A 20,819-nucleotide genomic window follows, 5' to 3' on the forward strand; every position below is an offset into this window, starting at 1 on the left:
TTCATCTGCAAGGGATCTATACTTTTTCTTTACTGTGTTTCAGAAAAACACATTATTGTCACATCTCCTGCACTTGCAAAGTTATTGTTGTCAATAGAATAAAGCAGTTAAGTGAATTTACAAAATAGTTAAATGTGATTATGACTCTCCTTAAAAGAATAAACATGTCAAGTGTCAAAAACATTGTAAGTCTGATGTGTTTCAATTTGAGTCAAAATAGATTGCTTAACATTTGTTCCTCTTCAGTGAATAGCTGAGAAAAGAAAATGATACACCTGTTAAATTAACACATTTATTGTGCACCAAGGCTGTTCATTTGTATAGTAAATAAGTTAAAAACTTGATTTTCATGTAATCCACTATTCAGCCTGACTGACTGTAGAACCTCCCTAATCAAATACATCTACATGATATTGTAAGCTACATTACAGTATGTTATTAGCTTGTAAAATGAAATTGCTGCAATGTTATATACTGGTACATTTGAAGCAGTAACAAATTTACCAGTGATAGATGTGCTAATGGATATGTTGTACTGCAATAAATACAAATTCAGAATAGCAATTTGAAAGCATTAAAATTTTTATATATGAGTTTAGTCATTTATGAGGCTGAGCCAGCCAATAGCAAAAACAGAAGTGTTCCTGAGAACTGCCACTTCCTTTTGGACTGTTATAAGCAAAAGCTTATCACGGTCTTTCCTTGCAATAGGACTTCTGTGTATAAGTAGCTTGTGACTGTGACAGCAGATCTTTGTTTACAGTTATCATTCCATTCTTAAAATGAAATTGTTCTGTATATCTGCCCCATAGGCCACAACCATGAGACATCCACCAATTTTTTTGTGACATATAGATTCTTCTTCTGCATTTGGGACCTCTTTCCCATTTTCTCATGAGTTGCTATCATTATTTTTCTATATTTCCTGCAGAACTCTTGGTCTAAAATATGGAATTGAAAGTGAAGTGAACAATGTAGTAGCAAGAAGCAGTTGAAAACAGTTGGAGAGAAGGTTTATAATGTTTTATATTTTTTTTGGTCTTTGGACACCGTAGTTCACCATCTCTAATACAGCATGTCTCCTGTTGTCATTTGCATGTGATTTCATGCATGTAGTACACCTGCTCAGACTTTCAGAATACTGTTTTCCCTTGTGCCAGGAAAAAACAGCCAGGGCAACAGGATCCAGACTGATGTGCAATACACAATCAGTTCAGGTAACCATAGATTAGTATCTCAAACAGGTCATGACAGGTGAGTAACAGACTGGGTTGAAGGCACATACTATGAAAAAGGTAAGAAAAACAGGCCTGGAAGTAAGACTTTTGCAAAGGATTGTTGATTGGCTAGGGAGGACATTGTAAGTTGTTAGTTTCATTAAGCAGAGATGTTATAAGTTCAGAACCACTGGTGTAGTCCACTTGCATGTACAAATCTCATGTTAATTTTTTGTGTGGCAGTTAGAGATGTATGTGTTCTATTGTCCAGTAATACTTTCTCAGTAATATTTACACTTCATTTACAGCCAGTGTTTTATCCATCTGTTACCCTTTTGTTTTCAATATAGCAAATTGTGGAGTATATTTTGGAGTCAGATGCCAAAATGCATCTATGATATCAATAGAAGGATGTCAGAATGAGCATGCAATTATATAGTTACTAGAACTGGCAGAAATACAATAAAGTGTTTGGGTATTGTAATTCATCTTAATGTGAAGTGCTGTTAGTTTGCTTGTCACTGAATATACCTTTAATTAAGGACTCCTGATACCAGAACACCCTGCATTTGGACAAAGACCAAAGATATATGCCACCAGTATTCTCCACATGTGATAATGATTAAAGTAGACATTCCTCTACCTTAGCGAGAAAAGTAGCATAACAATTTGGTGGGTTAATGAAGACCCGTTATTTTCTTCCTGAAAAGGTTGCAACATTCTATTTCCAGGAGGCCCAACTCTACACTATTGAATATCCCATCCAATAGTTAAGGGGCTTCATATGGTAAAAGTTGGCTCAGAATTTGGCTCTTATATTTATCCCATTAAATGAGTCACTTAACTTTAATTGACTGACCATGAATGACTGGTGCCTCCTGAGACTGCCTTATAGAAGTGATGGTAGGCCCTGTGACAAAGTTAAAATTAACCTTATCAGAAGAATGCAAGGCATGTACTGCTATTGGTCAGTCTAAGGACAGTTGAAGTAAATAGAATCTGAATGGCTGTAAGTTATCAGCATAGCTCCGAAGTTATAAATTGACTGGCATATCTAGAAGTCATTTAGAAAGAAGGTACAGCTCTGTGAAAGGAACTACTAATTAGCTGTTGACCTGGATCAGTGGGCCCATGGATCTCGAGGAGCCCAAGGACAGAATACCAGGGTCCTTCCCGGTACCCCTCAGATGGCACTGATCAGGGATGCCTGACTTCACTGAGCTTTGTAGAAAGAGAAACTTGTCATACATCAGGCATCAGAGGGGACTGCCAATAAGTTGTCGACATGAATTACTACTGTTTGTCATTATCTGTCTAAGTATACTATGCGTAGCTGTGTTTTTGTTAAGTCAATAAACCTTTCTTACCTTTCTATCCCCGACCACACTCTCAATCCTGAAGCCCGCTCTGCTGGCAGCTGGGACAGGCGGTGAGTGGGGACCACCCGCAGATGGTGGCAGTGGTGTCGGCAGCAAGTGGGAGAGGTGGTGAGTTGTGAGTGGGGACAGTCCACAGACACCAGTGGCAGTACTGGTAGCAGGGGCAAGCAGTAAGTGGAAAACAGGGACTAACTACAGACACCAGCAGTGGTTAAGTGGGGTGGTGAGTGGTGATAGGTGAGTGGGGACTGCCCACAGATGCCAGCAGTGGCATTGGTGGCAAAGGGGGGGTGAGTGGCAAGTGGTGACCGCCCGCAGAAGCCACCCGCCAATCTCAGAGGGGAACGTGCCCCCCTGTCCCGTGTCTCTCTTACATGTCGCCTATGTGACTGACTATCCAATGATTTGTAGTGTGGATAGTCTGTTGACAGAAAAACTACTATTACCAAGTGATACAATATCTTTAGGTTTTTCAGAATTGAAAGATTAAGCCAATGGTTTTTGTACCCATGGGCATCTAGTGCTTCCTGAGTCTTGGTGAGGCACCAGATCACACATGGGGAATGGGGGGGGGGGGGGCGGGGGTGTCCCCCCAGCAACTGATTGCCAAGCATGAAACCACCAGTGGCAAAACCAGAAATGCACTTCTGCCAGCACTTCCAGTTTCACAGCTGGTGTTTGCAGGGGGTGCAAGTGCCAATGTTTGTACCTGACAGAGGAGAATAATATAGAAAAGTCAAGTCATATTCAACAACTTCCTTGATTACCAACTTATAAATATGTCTTCTGTTAAGACCTTATAAAACTTACTGAATTTATAGAGATGAGATAGCATTATTCTCATTTTAAAAATAGTCACAACTCAGGTACTGTGAGATTAAATGAGTTGCTTGCCATCATAAAGATAACCTTTTACAGAGCTTGGGTTTGATTGTATATAGTCAAAAAAAAAAGGACTTATTGGGTGAAATATTACGGTTTCTCTTCTGTAGGAATTTATATTAAATTTTCATGGAAGTCCCTTCTGATTGTGTGCCGAATGGCCAGTGTCAAAGACTTTCCGTTAGTGGTGCAGAACTGAATATTGTCCAGCATGAGTCTCACACTTACTGCAATTTTAGAGGAATTCAGCAAGATGTACTTTTCCAGCATTGTTCTGTCAGAAAGTGGATAGTTCTTTCTCTTCCTGGTGAAGACTAGCTTCTCTGCTGCCAGCAGTGAGAACTGCTGAAGGGTTTGGTCTTTCATCTTCACTCCTCATGTCATGACACTTTTTGACACATCATCAGGTCCTATTGGCAAAATCTGAGGTGATGCCTTTTTAGTAATCTATGGATAGATGGCTTTACTGGCAAGACAGGTAGTTAGCCGTGTTAGACTGGAATCAGACAGAAGGCAGGATGGATTTGCACCTTATAGACTAACTACTTCAAAAATGTATAGCATAAGCTTTTGTAAGCAGCAGCCTCTTTTCTTCAGACTCCACTGCTTACAAAAGCTATGATTGAATTAGCCCATAAGGTACAAATCTACCCTGTCTTAACTGGTAAGTCCCATGCCCAGTGCTAAGTTATACTGTGCATTTTTATTTTTCAACATTCCTTCATTATTCTTACTCCTATAAAAGTTGTGGATGTCATTGAATGGCTTGGGCTGTTCACAATTCTGTTTCAGTTCCTTCTTGTATACAGAAAAATGTGATTTATCTTGGCAATTGTAAAACTACTTGAATAGAAAATAATATTAAAAGCTGTTGGATCTCCTATAGATAATGTATACCTATGCTAGTATCCAGAAAATACCATCCTCGAAGTGATAAAATCAATGTTTACTACCTCCAGGCCCAAAGCTGATGTAAGCAAGACTCTCTCAGATTTTGTATTAGACCCTAAGGATTTTTGGAAAATGTCCTTTGAACACCAAAATCCAAATTTGTTTTGAGTGTCACACTGACAGCCCTGATTTAAGTCAACCATAGTACAGCAGGCCATTATAAAGTTTCTTCAAAATGTTCTGCCAGTCCTAGTGATGGAAGTTATCCTACTGACTGACTCTGTCTCCAAAGATTACCTGTTCTCTCTCAGTCTGAAATTTGACAGGAAATTTCATGAGAAAAATTCTCTCTCAAGATTCCTTCCAGACAATTCCCAGTTTTCACCACGTCACGGTATTCTATGCTATGCCAAGTCCTGGTTAAAACTGTGAAGTACAGAAGAAAAATGTGTAAAAATGAAAACTCTAATCATTTCAATACAAGTTTTGAACACTTTTCAGTAAAGATTTATGTCAGTTCTTATTGTATTCCAGCTAGTTTTCCTATCATTATTTAATGTACTTCATGGACTTGACTTACCTTGTTATTCAAGACAGCACTCTTATAGATATGAAGAATTCTTCCAAACTATGATGAGCAGATAAATATTAACTAAGCTTAACCCACCAAACTCATTTTCACTCCTGGGTTTAACTTGTAGGCCAAGTTCATTGCTGAGATAATGAGACAATTTTGGTATTTTAATTTTCAACAATATCCCTGTTCATTAAAATTTAAAAGAAAATAAATAATGGATAGTTCAAGGGATGCATGTTAAAGCAATTATATAAGAAAAGGAAACAAGGATTTCATAAATGTTGAATTGCACCACTGTTTACATTTACAATGGCTTTCCTTAAACAGAAAAATTAGATAATCATTACTAGAAGTATTTATAACTTGTGAGTGTTTGCAGGATATGACAGAAATATCAGCAATTCGCTGAACATTTAAAAAGGGAAAATCTATAGTATTTATCCCTTAGTGGTACAGAACTGAATATTGTCCCATCAAATGAGTCACTTGACTTTAACTGACTGACCATGAATTACTGGTGCCTCCTCAGACCGTGGCAGCACCATTTGTAGTCAGCAGTGAATGGCAAGCAGGGACCACCTGCAGACGCTGCCAGCAGTGTTCACGGTGGGGAGGGTGGCAAGTTATGATCAACTCAGTGCCATCTCTCCACAGTAAATTCCAAATATTTTATCCCATCACCCTCCTTTTTCATTGACAATAAAAAACAAAGTCAAATAAAATGAAATGTATGGTCATTTATAGACTGTTCTGGGAGTGGATGGGAGGGTGACACTTTAATTAGAGTGGGTTTGAGAGCTGCTTTAATTAAACCACCCAGAGCATCACATGTATCAGCATCCCTGCACTGAAAAATGGCAGTGGAGGCACTTTAGCTAAAGCTTGTTCAATGAGCTTTAGTTAAAATGCCCCCACCACCATTTTTGGTTCAGGAACACTGATACATGTGACACTGGAGTCTGCTGGAGCACAGTAATTACCATGCTCCAGCAGACTTGATTAATCGAGTCTTCTCTAACATGTTGTAATTACAGCACATCAGAGCAGCCTCCCTGCACATGTATAGGTGCCCTATGGGATATGGGAACTTAAGTAGAAGGACAATGTTTCCATCCTCGATAATGTCTGACATTTATATGTCCTCTTACGCCATTAAGTCTGTGGAATCCTACTTGTGCCTCTTAGACTATACACACATACCACTTAGATTAGGGGAGGGCAAAATACAGCCAATGGGCCATTCTATCCAGCCCATGGGGCCCCTAAAAAATTTAGAAAATGAATATATCTGCTCCTGGCTGCCTGTCAAAGATGACAGGAGCCATGGGCAGTAGGATTCAGGGAAGCTAGCAGAACCCAGCAACAAGGCCAGCCCTGCCCTGTCCCACCCTCAGCCCTGTCCCACCCCCACCCCCCCAACCGGAAAACTCTGCCTGCCGTAGCTTTCCATGCTTCTCTGCATCCCTGCCAACTGCTCCAGCACCACGTGGCCCCTGGCTGCATCACCAAACTGTGGGAGTACAGGGCACACACCAGTAGCCCAGGGACAGAAGCGGGAGTATGTGTCTGCTTGTGCAATGAGGGATGAAGAGACTGTGTGTGTGTGTGTGTGTGTGTGTGTGTGTGTATGCGCGTGCGCACGCACAGTGATGGAGGCACAGAGTGTGTGTGCAATGGGGGAGAGAGGACAGAGAGGGTGTGTATGTGTGTGTTCATAGGGCGAGTCCCACATGCACACCCCACAATACACATGCATCCACACACCCTCTCACATTGCCAAACATGCAGAACCTCAAACCATTTCACACCCCCCTTACACACTGCCCCTCGCAAACCCCATACCCACCCACATCCCACATATCCACACACACACCCACATGCTCCCTCACTCACACCCCTCCACACCCCAAATACCCAAAGCCCCCCACAAACCTACATCCACCCCATGCTCCCCAGCCCCACAGTATACAAGAGTAAGCTTTCATTTTAAGCTACTGTGCAATCATCTCTGTGTACACTACACAAACACACGTAAATCAAGACAAAAATATTTTTTGAAATCAAATTAATGAATGTATTAGATGTTTGATTTTTAGAATATACGTTGGTATTTTTCTGGTTTTGAGATGGCAAAACCCCTTACTGAAAGGAGTACTCCTGGGGGCAAGGGGAGGGACTTCTGGTCCCAAGATGATGACTGGGGGTAGGGGACCTAGCAAGGGGTGGGGCTACCCATGCAGCCCTCAACAGCTTGCTAAAACTTGGTAAGAGGCCCTCCACCTCAAATAATTCCCTGCCCCAGACTTAGATGCAAAGCTCCTTGGAACAGCCATACATTTTCATTTTCTAAACATCCTGCATTTATTCCATAAATGGATTATGGAGAACTTCGTCCATGGTTTATGAAGTCTATACAGTTGTCCCATTGACTTAAGCAATTAACCAATACCCAGGACTGTTTCTATAAATATGTGATATGAATGCAGTGTCAGGTGTATACTTTGGTCTAATTCTGTTTATACACAATGCCCTGTTTTCCTGAATATAATAGAAATAAAAAACAGCAGACAATTTACTTCCTCAATCTTCTCTCTGCCCACCAAGTGTTCCTCTCCAAAGCTCTGTGCACAAGAGGCTCTCTCTATCTCCTCTTAGAAACATAATCACAACTGTCTCTCCAGGCTTCCTTATCTAACTCACGCAGGCTGCAAAATCAATATTTTAGTCCTTAAATTTGCAATCAAGGCAGCCCCTCAACCCACACAGCTTAGCTGTGGTCTGGCCTGTGATTTGGGCAGTACCTGCACTGTTTGTAGCCTAATTGTTGCTCTATTGAATTAACTTCAATTAAGGCTAAGTATAAACATTCAAAAATCCTGAGGCAGAATCTAAGTTATGCAGTTTGCTGTAAGTGGCCTAGGTTAGATAGGTTGGGGGGGTGGATGGCAGGCAGGTTCCCTGCACTGGACAAGGTCTGCAAGTTGAGGGTGCTCCTGCATACCTCCCAGCAGGCTCCATGGGCTGCCAGAGACTACTAAGTGCAGCCAAGTGCCTGGGCCATCCCTAATAGGCTTCCAGGCATGGGCAAGCATTCCCACCTCCCCATGCTGCATTGTTTTTTAGTCACAGGCACCTGTCAGCTTCAAACAGGCAGTGTGTGTTGGGGTTGGGAGAGAGGAAGGAGGCATCTGTGTCCCTGCATAAACCTGTCATGAACCACTCCACAGTATACACACAGACCTGACATTGAACCCAGGAGAACCCCTGTGAGCAGACACAGCACCATGGAACCCAACTGGACTGCTGCCTGCAGCTGACAGATGCCTGTGGCTGACAAATGATGTGGTAGGGAGAGGGAGGATTGCTTGCCTGTGCCCAGCAGCCCATTATGGCTCTGTGCTACTGTGCCTGCTCACGGGGCTTCTCTGGGGCTCAGTGTCAGGTCTGTGTGTACACCATGGGGTGCATCATGATGGGGATTGTGCAGAGACACAGATACCGCCCTTCCCCCTCACACTGCCTACCTGTGACTAACAACTGACCAGAGGCTGAAGGTGGGGATGCAAAAAGGGTCTATGCTGAAAAGGCTCTGTGCCAACTTGACTCTGTGACAGCTCAGGGTCAAGGCCAACTGGGCACTAGGCCAGAGCAGCCAAGAGTGGGGTGAGTGCTAGTGCACTTCTTTGCAAGGGGGGGGATAGCAGGGGACTGCAAAGGAGCCTGGGATGCTGGTGGACAGTGACCTAACTTGAATCAATAGGGGAACTCGTACTGAAGTTCAATGCACCAGTCTAACCTAAATCAATTAAGGTTGAGTGCACATCAATCCAGGTCTATCTTAGACCAGGTCCCCACCATTTCTAGACCAGGTTATGTGTGCTGAACTTCTGTTCTGTTATGGGTTTAGACTCGTTTCTGATCACTTAAAAGTATAATGTCTGTACCTGGTGTCAGTTAACTGAAAAATTCTGAACACATTCATTAACTTTATCAAGATTATGACTGGGTTTGGATCAAAAACTCACCTGATGGCAGACATTAGCACCTTTCAGCATATTTCCATACCCTGCTATTTACATCCCCAATTCCTGCCAAGCATAAATACTTTTGCAAATCTTTCTTTTGACCTAAATTTATCTTGGGGCATATGTAATAGTAAAATCAAATTCTGAGACAGATTCCTATGAGGGGTGCACCAATAAAGATTTTTTGGGCTGATACTGATGGCCAGTTATTAATGATCCGTATTGGCTGATACCAATCTGATTGCCAATATGCAGCCCAGCAGCTTGGAGAGCAGTGTCTGACTGGTAAGTCTGTTAGGAGGAAGGGATGTGGGGAAGGAAGGGGCATAAGAAGATTGAGAACCCTGTGGTGAGGGAGGAGTAGGGCTGAGGTTTGAGGTTGGGGCTGGCACTGCCCAGCCAGGATGGAGCCATGAGTGGCTCTTCAGGATGATGTGAGGTGTGGGAGGGGTTCCCTCCACTGCGTGCATCCCTAGGGGAGACATGGGGATCATATGCCCCCCAGATCTGTGCATGGGCTGATGGCAGGCTGCTGCTGTGAGCTAGGGCCGGGGACAGGTGAGGGTCTGAGCCAGGGCTGTGCTCAGGATGGACAGCAGTGTCACTGGGAGGAGGAGGTTTGGGGGGCTATGGTGAATTCTGGGGTGGCTGTACCCACCCATAACCCCCCACCCAGGACTGCCACTGCTGCCCACCCCAAATATAGCTAGGCTACCCCCCACTGGGAAGAGCCAGGCACCCATACACCCTGGCTCCAGGCGCAGCCTGAAATGGTAGCTCACCCTCTACCTGTGCACAGATCCGGGGGGCATACCCCACTCTGTGCCTCTCCTGGGGGTGCACACAGTGGCAGGAGTCACCCTCTCTCTTTACCCCACACTCCCAGATGAACTGCTCATAGCTCCATCCCACACCTCACCTAACCCCCACCCTGGCTGGGCTGCACCTGCCCCAGCCCCAGCCCCACTCCCTCCCTCACAACAGGGTTCTCAATCTGTCCCCCCGCCACACACACACACACACACACACTTCTTCCCTCCCCTAGCCCTTCTCCCCAACAGACTTACCAACTGGATGCTGCTGTCCAAGCTGCCAGGCTGTTTGTGTGCATGCTGCAGATGGGTGCATGCACACAGTATTTATCACCAACATTATCAGCCACATCAGACAAAAAAAGCCAATTGCCCATGATGTCAATTTTCTTTACATCAATCCAGATGATATGGACTGATGTAGTGATACACCACTGATACACCTGTAGTGATACACCTCGGGTGATAGCGTAGAGAGGCTTAGGAAGGATGCAAGTCCCCCGACTGTTACTTCAGACCTAGTTAAGGATTACCTGGAGGGCTTATCCAAGTCAGCAGGCCTGGATGACCTTCATCTGCGGGTGCTGAAGGAATTGGCTGGTGTCATTGTGGAGCCATTGGCATGGCTGTTTGAGGACTCCTGGTGCTCGGGCCAAGTCCCTGAGGACTGGAAAAGGGCCAACGTGGTCCCTATTTTCAAGAAGGTGAGGAAGGAAGAGCCTGGCAACTACAGGCCAGTCAGCCTCACTTCTATCCTGGGGAAGGTCTTCGAAAAAATTATCAAGGGCCACATTTGTGAGAGCCCTGCAGGGGAAGTGATGTTGGGGGGTAACCAACATGGGTGTGTGCCAGGCCGATCCTGCCTGACTAACCTGGTCTCTTTCTATGACCAGGTAACAAAGAGCTTAGATGTGAAGGAGGAAGTCGATGTCATCTTCTTGGACTTCCAGAAGGCCTTCGACACAGTGTCCCACCCAATTCTCGTGGGCAAGCTGAAGGACTGCAGCATTGATGACTGCACAGTCACATGGGTGGCAAACTGGCTCCAGGGGCACACCCAGAGGTGGTGGTGGACGGGTCGATGTTGACATGGAAGGGTGTGGGCAGTGGAGTCCCCCAGGGCTCGGTCCTTGGGCCAGGGCTGTTCAACATCTTCATTAGCAACCTGGACGAGGGTGTGGAGTGCACCCTGTTCAAGTTCACTGATGACACCAAGCTGTGGGGTAAAGTTAAGTACACCGGCAAGCAGGGACCACATCCAGGCAGACCTGGATAGGTTAGAGAAGTGAGTGGATCTGAACAGGATGCGGTTCAACAAGGACAAGTGCAAAGTGCTGCACCTGGGGAGACGGAACCAGCATTATGGTTATAGGTTAGGGGCTGACCCTCTTGGCAGCACAGAGGCAGAGAGGGATCTTGGAGTCATGATTGACTCCAGGATGAATATGAGTCTCCAATGTGATGAAGCAATAGGCAGAGCCAACTGCACCATGTCATGTATCAACAGGGGCATCGCTAACAGGTCCAGAGAGGTCTTGCTCCCCACCTATGCAGAGCTGGTCAGGCCACAGGTGGAGTACTGTGTCCAGTTCTGGGCACCACACTTCAAGAGGGACGTGGAGAACCTGGAAAGGGTCCAGAGGCCACTCGTATGGTTGGGGGCCTCCATGGCCCCTATGAGAAGAGGCTGAGGGACCTGAATCTCTTCAGTCTCCACAAGAGGAGACTGAGAGGGGATCTTGTGGCTGTCTACAAGCTTATCAGGGGCAAGCAGGGGGGCAGGGACTCAGGGAAAGTCAGTTCACCAGGGCCCCCCTTGGAGTCACTGGGAACAATGGCCACAAGCTAAGGCAGGATAGGTTTAGGTTAGATATTAGGAAGAACTACTTCACTGTAAGTGTGGCCAGAGCCTGGAATAGGTTTCCCAGAGAAGTGGTGCTCTCACCTGCCCTGGAAATCTTCAAGAGGAGACAGGATAGGCACCTGGGTGGGACCTTATGACCCCTCCAACCCCCAGTGCTCATTCTTGCCCATGCCAAGAGGTCAGACTCGATGATCTGTCCAGGTCCCTTCTGGCTCATTGATTCTATGATTCGATGATTCTCTAATTCCTACCACGTTTGTGTAGTAGGATAGTTCAAGATCATGAGCACATGTGCATCTGTGCTTTGCAGTAGGGTAATTAATCAATCTGAGAGAAAAACTACAGTACATATTTTGAAGTATATTTTCTATCCAATATGAATTACTTGGAGTCTGGTATTGTTTTCACTAATGGAATTGATCCCACTGGTTCTGAAGCCTTTGGATCATAGCCTTGATTAATTGGTGATGGAAAGTTTGGTTGCAGTTGGCTGATCTTCAACATGTGTCTACTGGAGATATGTACCAGCAGCACATGTGCACTTTAACTCCCTTTTCATTCTTATTCCTTAGAAAATAAAATGCATCCATGTAAATTAATCAAATGTAATTTTATTTAATGCTCCAGGAGGAATTTAAAAAGTATAGACTAAATACTGGCATCCTTATCCTAACTATACTCAGTCCTTATTCAGTCTGCATTCTGATTGAAATCTAGCCTATTTTTGCCTAATTGCCAATGGAGTAAAGACTTCAGTATTTGGCAATGGATAACAAATTCAACTAGTTCTCCAGTCTGATTTTAATATAAAAAGGTATAGAATATTCTGTCTCCTATTGGTGGAGTCTTCAAGATAATGAATGTGCCATCTGATTACATTACAAGAAGGACAAGATAAGCAAATGGTGGTGTAGGTGAGTGTGTATTGTTGAATGGGGATTTACATTTATAACTCCCATTAGTGCTAATGAGAATTACACTCCAAAAACCTCTTCAAGCATTAATAGAAGAATAAAAATCATGCTTTGTATTCCAAGCAAAGTAATACCTAAAGTAAAGTACACTGTCAATATTTAACACTCAAGATATTGTAAATAAAAGAGTAGTTAAAACAATATGTGAACCTGGTGGTAAAAAAAATACAAAAAACAGAACAAAAAAGGAGGAATCTGACAGTTGAACCGAGTTAACTGCATAGATTAGATAGGAAGAGGAAATTAAAACTAACACAAAGTACTGCCTAAAATGCTAACAAGCACAGAACAAATAAAATAATGGATAACAGGAAGGGAACTGAACCAATATAAACAGTTGCAAAGGCTGTTGTTGGCAAGATTTCAAACCCAGATTTTGAGGAGGACAAAAATACTTAATTGTTGAGTAATAGTTTTTAAAAGATGTTTTACCTCAAGATAATTATACTGGTGAAGTATTAAAAAAATCATGAGCCATTTGAAATCATAAGCTTTTGGTGCTGAAGAGAGATTCCTCTATTAATTCTTTCTTTATTGTTCCATCATAGAAAGGCCTAGTGTAATACTGTCCTCCCCAGAAGAAATAAATTACTACTCCAACCCAAAACCTAGTAGATCTCATGGGATCTATGGGATGTCCTGTGCCTCTTTCCCAGCTCTGGTTCATAGTGTTCCTGTTCCCTGCCCCTGTGCTTCCTGATATCTCAGGCTCCTACAGCTTTTTAGCCAAATTTCCTTGGTTATAGCTATTCTTGGGACCTCTGGAATGTTGTTTGGGACTAGGTTTCATGCATGTAAATAATAATGCAGGCATAGGTTTCACCAGTATTACTGAGCAATCTCCACAGAGCTTAGTGGGAACCTGGTCTAGTTTTCCTGTTTCTCTTGCAGGCTACCAGGCTGCTCTAATCTTCTCCAGTGGAGACCTATGGAGCACCAACCTGAGCTCCAAAGTGCTATTGTCAGGAATAGCTGTTGCTGTTATTTCCAAAAGAGAGAAAAAAGAAACATATGAAAATATCCCCTCCATGCGTCAGTATTGGGTGTCTACTGATCCAGTCCATACCAAAGCAGATATTCTCAAGTTTATTGCAAAGGGTACTGAAGTGAAAAAAATTAAAACACAAAGATAATAAATCTAAAAGAGAATGTTCAATTAGATAACTCAAAATCACCACAGATCAGACACCTTTTGCAAATTTTGGCTATCAGCTATAGTTATCCTACTTAGGATTAAAATATATAAGGCATATTAATCCTCACTATTGAGGACATAAACTGCTTGGGATTTGGAAGAAAACTCATTGCAGTAACATATCTGTTGAATAACTTATTTCTGTGAAGATCTTTATCTGAAGAATGTGGAACTGGTGAATGTTACAGAAAAGTTAATTAACAAGAAGGGTAATTCCTATATTTTTGTGTTCCAAAAAACACGCACAAATATTCATTTATGTTCCACTATGTCACACAGCAAGCTGAAAATATAGACTATTTCAGTCAAACCAACCAAAGAAAACTTACTGCTAAACATTCACTCTAACTTTCTCAATAATATACAGGATCAAATAGCATTTGTCAAACTAGAATTCCCACAGCAGGGTTAACTACCAATGGATCTAGACTGAGCACATCCCTGCTGGCTATTATCACTATTGTTGCCCTAACTGAAAGCTACTCATTCAGAGAGATATGTCCTATAACTAGGCCTCTCTTGCATGAAGTCATGGATTTTTCCTGTGTGGGCTTTCCACTTACAGAAACTAATCTGCAATGAAAAGATGTGCTTTAGACCACAGAGAGTGAGAGAATTTTGCTTATATTAATATTTGACATGGAATATAGCTGTACACTCAGTATTAAGACTGAAAGATATTGCCTGTGTTCATGGGTGGACCTAGGATTTTGAAAAGGGGGTTGCAGAATGTGTGGTGCCTTATCACATGTAACATAACACATTTTTCTCCAGTTAAAAAGAAGCTAAGGCTATACTAATACACTAGGAGCCCAGGCCTATACTATTCAGTCTATGACTGAAGCAAAAACAAATATAACTTTATTGAAATGTTCACTAATCTGCTATTTTAAATATTATGTATAAAGACACAACAAACTTGGCAAAAAATCAAAATAGTTCTGTAGTCACTAGGATTAAACGTACATCTCTTTTTCAGATTAATAAAACAAAATCTAGCTTTCTTGTGTATCCTGACTCTGTGTCCAGTGCTCTACTGAAAATTTTTTCCACACTTGAGTTAATGTTTTGAGCTAAGGTTAAAAATAGTCTGCATAGCTGTGAAATAGGAGTTATGTTACCATGAGCAACTAACAGAGCAGAACTGCAGAAGAAAAGGTAGCTCAGTTAGTGAAACAGCATGACTTAAAAAGGAGAGAAGGTCATCAACACCTATGGAATGAAGAGTTCTGAATGGTTGAGGTAGATTATAATGAATCATGAAGTCAGTTGACTTCCTCACCATTGCCTGAATTGAAATACTGATGCCATTGCAAGAAAGTTGGTTTTAAACTTTGGGTGGACCAGGAATCAAAGGGGTGTGCAACTGCACCTCCCCTGGATCCATCCCTGCCTGTGCTTCACGAAGGGTCAGAAGAAAAACTATCTAATGAATAGATCACAAAGCTGGGAACAGGCCACAAAAATGGGATTAACTTCCTGGTTAAGACACAGACTTCCTGTGTCACGGGAAATACAAGCTTCCTGTTCCACTTGTACACTACTCTATTCTTCAGTTCCCAGTGAAAAAGGCAGATAGTATTTTACCTATCTTAAAAACACATTGTGATGATTTTAAAAAATCCATGAATGATTTTTTATTTTAATGCTATGGTGCTGAGAACTGTAGCTAAAATTAGAACTGTGGCAATTTTAGCAGATGTACATGTTCCAGCTGGCTTATTTGACATACTTGTTAACAGGATTGTGTACAAATGGAACATTTTAAAAGCCCTAATTTGGGGGGGAACTTTGGGCTTTGTTTTAGCCTGTAACTAACTGCAGTTACAGGAAGTGTACAGTGAAAGATCAAAGTAAGAGACACAAGTGTGCCTGTTGAAATGAAGTGTTACAGGCATATGTTCTTCATCTGACAAGATCGTTGACTAGGTGCTTTAACAGCTGGGATACAAGAAAAATGTTTTAGGCAGATTTAGTAGAAGACCCTATACTTCATTTGTTCAGCTCACAGCTTATATCGTAGTGAAGGACAGTAACAGTTTTGCAAGAGTTTGTCTTGTTAACTTTTATAGGCTAGATTTTATAAATTATAGCGAATTGGGCTGGTACGTGCCCTATATCCATAGCCATAAAAAAGAGCGTGGTTCTTGGTTATGGTTTAAGATTTAAGAGACTAGGGTTCTATTACTGATAAACCCACTGGGTGACCTGGGGCATACTTTGTCTCTGTTTCCCTGCCTAACTTGTGTCCATCTTGTGTGTTTAGTGTGTAAGCTCTCCAGGCATTGGCAGTTTCCCACCAAAGGCTTCTCTTTAGAGTTTTTGAGAAATAGATTCAGCTGAAACAGTGTACTCTCCTAACACAGCCATAGTAGTATCGATGTAATTAATTTCAGTAAATTTACCCTGCATTTAAATGTGTTTGTACCTAGCACAAGAAGGCTCAGATATCATCTGTGTCTACTAATGCTAGTGTGGTGTAATTAATTAATTTGGATTTGGAATGCATGTGTGTTTGTGTAGACTATAATATAGATTTGTTTTTACATTGGTATTTTTGTCTGGACTTTACTATCTTGGAAGGAAGGATTTTAAAGTGCAAATGAATGTACTTTATGCAGTTAATTTCTGTACTCTATAAAATCCCCAGTGTGAGAATCCATGCTACTGATTGAGGCTTTAATATAAACTTACAGGTGAACATAAAGAAGGTTAGATAAGACAGAAATTGTAGAAGCAAATACAGTCCAGGTATTTAGAAGATCAGAGAGTAGCTCATGCTGTGTTGTAATATCTTTCTGAGTTTTTTTGCGGATCCTCCAGACTATTATATGACAGCTTAGCGTCTCACCAAGTAATATTAATCACTTCTTAATCAAGGTATATTGGTTTTCAGCTTAAGACTAAAGAGAAATGTTTAACAATATGGCTTTTTCAGAAATGGTTGAATAATTCTTTGGCAGGGGTAGGAGGGTAAATCTTTATTTATCTAAAGAATTAGAATGTTTTCTGCAAGCAAGGAACATTTCCTACCCCCAAATCCCAACCTTTCGAAGCCTGCCTGAAATTAAAGTCTAATCACTGAGACTCAGCACACTAAGTACTTTCATTTCAGTCTGAATGCCTTGTAACATGTAAATTTGAGGAGAGTTTTATTTAAATGAAGTCCAATTCTGTTACCATAGCTAATTGCTGCATGTGACTAGCACTGTTAGTTTGTTCTTTATATCTTTTGGTTCAGCCTCACAGTGTACAGTAAGTGATTTGGCACTACTGTACCAAGGATGCTGCCAAGAAATCAGCAACATTTACTACTTTATTTCTAAGTGCATTTGTACTTAGTGATATTTTAAAAGAAATCTAATCATTTCCATAGGCTAAAAGCTATATTGGCATCATGTGAAAACTTTGGTACCTTCAGAACAAGTAACTCCAAATTGTAGAAATCCTTTATTTATGTTTTCATTATTTGTATAATTGTCCACTAAGATTATGCCTCCTAACATACAGTTTGTTGTATTCTACCTCTTAAATAATATAATTAGTGTACCAAATTCTTTACCTTTTCTCCCTTTTTTGATTGGGATTCTTCTATGTTTTTGTGTAATTCATTGATGGTGCAAAATTATTTTTGGTGTTAAGGCTTGATCGTTACTTAAATGTGTGTGGGGGGGGTGATGACTTACACCAGCTAAGAATACGGCTCAGAGACAGAACCTGGTTAATGGTTAGTCCCTGCTGCTGTTACTCAGTGGTAAAACTGAAAATAGAAGTTTGTTGTTTCTTCAGAGTCAAAAAGGAGGATGCAGACACCGGGCAAATCAGGTAATTATATAAGCCCCTCAATACAAACACCTCAGTTATTTCAACCATTGTGAGCCAGCTGTTCTTTAAAATCAATAGTACTCTCAATTCCTGTGGGCACATCTACATGTACAAATGCTGCTTCATGGATTTACTCCAGAGTAATTTACTCTGGAGTGAACCCATCCTGGGTAGGAGTCTACACATATGCCCATTTAGGAGCAGATTTTCTACTCCTGGGAGCAGTCTGCTCCCACCCCCTCCAGCCCTGCACTGCCCCCTGCAGCAGCTAGCACAAGGCTGGTACGGAGCATGGGGTCAGGAAACAGCTGTCTCCTGGTGGGGGCTAAGAAATTGCTCCCTGTCCCCAGGAGTTGCCTGCTGCCAGAGTGGGCTCCATTGGTGCAGCCTGGATCCCAGCAGCAGGGAGCTCCCAGCCCCATCTCTCCAATTAGGGGCAAAGGGCTTGGAAAGGGTTGTGGGGAAGAGGCAGGTCCCACCACCCGGTCCCAATCTGCTGGGAGGGCAGCTACCAATGAACCCCTGGCTTTGTGGGGAGGGCTTGCTTCTAGCTGCCCCACCAACCAATTGGGATTGGGACCTGCCCCTCCCCCACAGCTCTTCCCAAACCCTGTGCCTCAATCACCCAATCAGGGCATGTGACTGAGAAAAAGCTGTGGGTCTTGGACCTGCCCTGAGCAGGACAGTTCCCAGCCAGGCCAAGGCTGTGCAAGGAAGTGTGCATGTGCAGTGCAAAGCTGGCTGGGAATTGCCCAAAATTCAACATCCCCCAGCCAGCTCCAGGCTGCATGTGCAGACTTTTCCACACAGCCCAGGGCTGGCTGGGGACTGTCCTGGCAAGTTCCAGCCAGCTCCAAGACGAACAGGAAATTTTTCCCATGCAGAGATCTCCCTGCCCCAGCCCCATGATCATGAGCATGAAGCAGGGCCTGGGACATTGTTCTGCAGGGACTGGGAGATTCCTCCATGATTGCAATCACAGAGCAGGGGCAAGGAACAATCTCCCAGCCCCTGAAGTTCCCTGCTACCAGAGCAAGAGGACATTGTCCCTGCTTGGGCTCCACCACTGGCACCCACTTGGCAGCAGGGAGCTCCTGGGGTCAGGGAGCAAATTTCCTGCCCCCTGCTGCCAGCTGTCAAGGAGCAAATTTGCTGCTGGTCTGCTGTCTACACATGGCTTACTACATAGTAATTATTCACCAGTTAATTTGCTACTTGCATTTTCAGGTAGCAAGTTAACTGCCAAGTAGATCAAATTACTGTCCAGTAAGAGTCTGCATGGGTAGACGGTGAGCCTTACTATACAGTAATATGCTCTACTGCACAGTGAAGCATCTCATGTAGCCATGTCCAGTTTGACTTATTTGTGAAAGTATCCTAAGCAGAAACTGACACTTTTGCCAAACTATAATGACTTGCTTAGTAGTAAATTCCTGTTTCTTTTTATGAAAAATGCAAAATAAAGTTTAATACTGTGTGATATTAATATCATATTTTTATCAGTTCCTTTTCTTAGAGGACCAAACTCAAAAGAATTATTTTTTTCTTTAAAAATATTATTAAAAGAAAAAAAACTTCCTTGGTTCCATTTAATTATAACTTCTAATTATACTCCTACAATGGTAGAATTTTTAATTATGGTGAAAAACACAAAGCTACTAATGGGTATAACTGTATAACAATTACATTTTAAACTTTTATCTCGATACCTATATTAATCAATATGATATCGATTATATAAAATAAATATAGAACTAGTTTCCATTTCCCATTAAATGGAGGATGTTTTCTAAGCCACCCATCTCCTAAGATGATGTTTATAGGTGTAGACAACACACTGTTAATTTAATCTCTGTTTACAAACTGGTAGGTGAAAGGGCAGAATGTGTTTATTCTGTTTTCTGTCTCATGACAACTTGAAGCTAGTTCTTCTTGTTAATAGCCTCTATCAGTTAGCAAGAAAAAAATCCAAAAAGCTTTTGACAAAGCAGAGCAAAGTACTTTAAAGTCATGTCCTGGAAAGTTATCTTCCAAGTGCCTGAGTAAGACTTTGGAATGATTGAAGAGACCACCCCAAAAATCCATCTCACACTTTACACTGAGCTCAGGGCAGGCTGGCAGAGCAGTTTGGAGTATTAATCAGTGCTGTATATACACCTGTTCAGTAGATACATGCTCAATAAAGCTGTTAGTTGTATACCTTGCTATCAGTTTCCAGTGGTTTGATTCAAAGAAAAGCCAGGAACTATGAACACAAAATTATGGACTTCAGACATTAATTGGTTTGTTTTCTGTGGACTGATCTCCCCATGCAGAGGTGTGCACTTGTAGCAGCAAAAATAATAACAACACAAATGTGTGCCACTACTCTTCGCCATTATACATGCCCCTACACATGCACTTTGGTGCAAGGCAAAATGTCTCATTCAGGGCAAACTGCCCTTTCCCTGCTTCTCTCAGGTCCTGGCATGCTGGAGGAGCCAGGGTGAAACTAAAGGAGAGGAGATGCTTTGGCCAGCAGCCAGAGTGTCTTCCTGGAGGACTGGGTCTCCATGCCTGCTGGCACATGGTCCTGTGGCATGCACCTTGCCATTTTTTTTTCTGGTGGTTTGTTTTTTCTGCTGCTGGGGTTTCCCAGTAGAAAAGTTTCTCCCACGCTGCAAATTTGCAGCATGGGGAACATTTTCATGTGCTGGCAGTGCAGTTTGTGGCACCACAAAGAGGTTTGCAGAATTGCAGACTGCAAGGGTAACAACCTTTTCAAAATGGAAAGGTAGGACACATGCCCACCTTCCCTCACCCTCTTACTCCCTCCCCCTCCACCCACTGGTACAACAGCTGGAGCAGAGCTGAGTGGATTCAAGTTGCCTGCTGTGGGCTCAGGGCTCCCCACTCTGCTGCCTTTCCCCCAGGAGCCCCACACCAGTTGTGCTCCCCCCGCCTACCCAGTAGCAACAGGGGGCCCAACTGCACACTGCCAGCCCTGCTGCTGTCAGGCAGGCAGGGGGTGCCCTGCAATGGCACTTCAGCCAGCACAGGGCTCCCAGGGGGAGGGCAGCAGGGTGGGGGGCCCCAAGCCTGCCTTGGGCAACCCGCATCCACCTTACCACATGTACAAATCTTGGGGGTAATGTGCCCCCCATTCCTCCCATGGGGGTGTGTGCAGCAGCAGGGAGCC

The sequence above is a fragment of the Crocodylus siamensis genome, chromosome 3 (assembly GCF_052110815.1).
Source record: "Crocodylus siamensis isolate JL-2025a chromosome 3, ASM5211081v1, whole genome shotgun sequence".
Lineage (NCBI taxonomy): Eukaryota > Metazoa > Chordata > Crocodylia > Crocodylidae > Crocodylus > Crocodylus siamensis.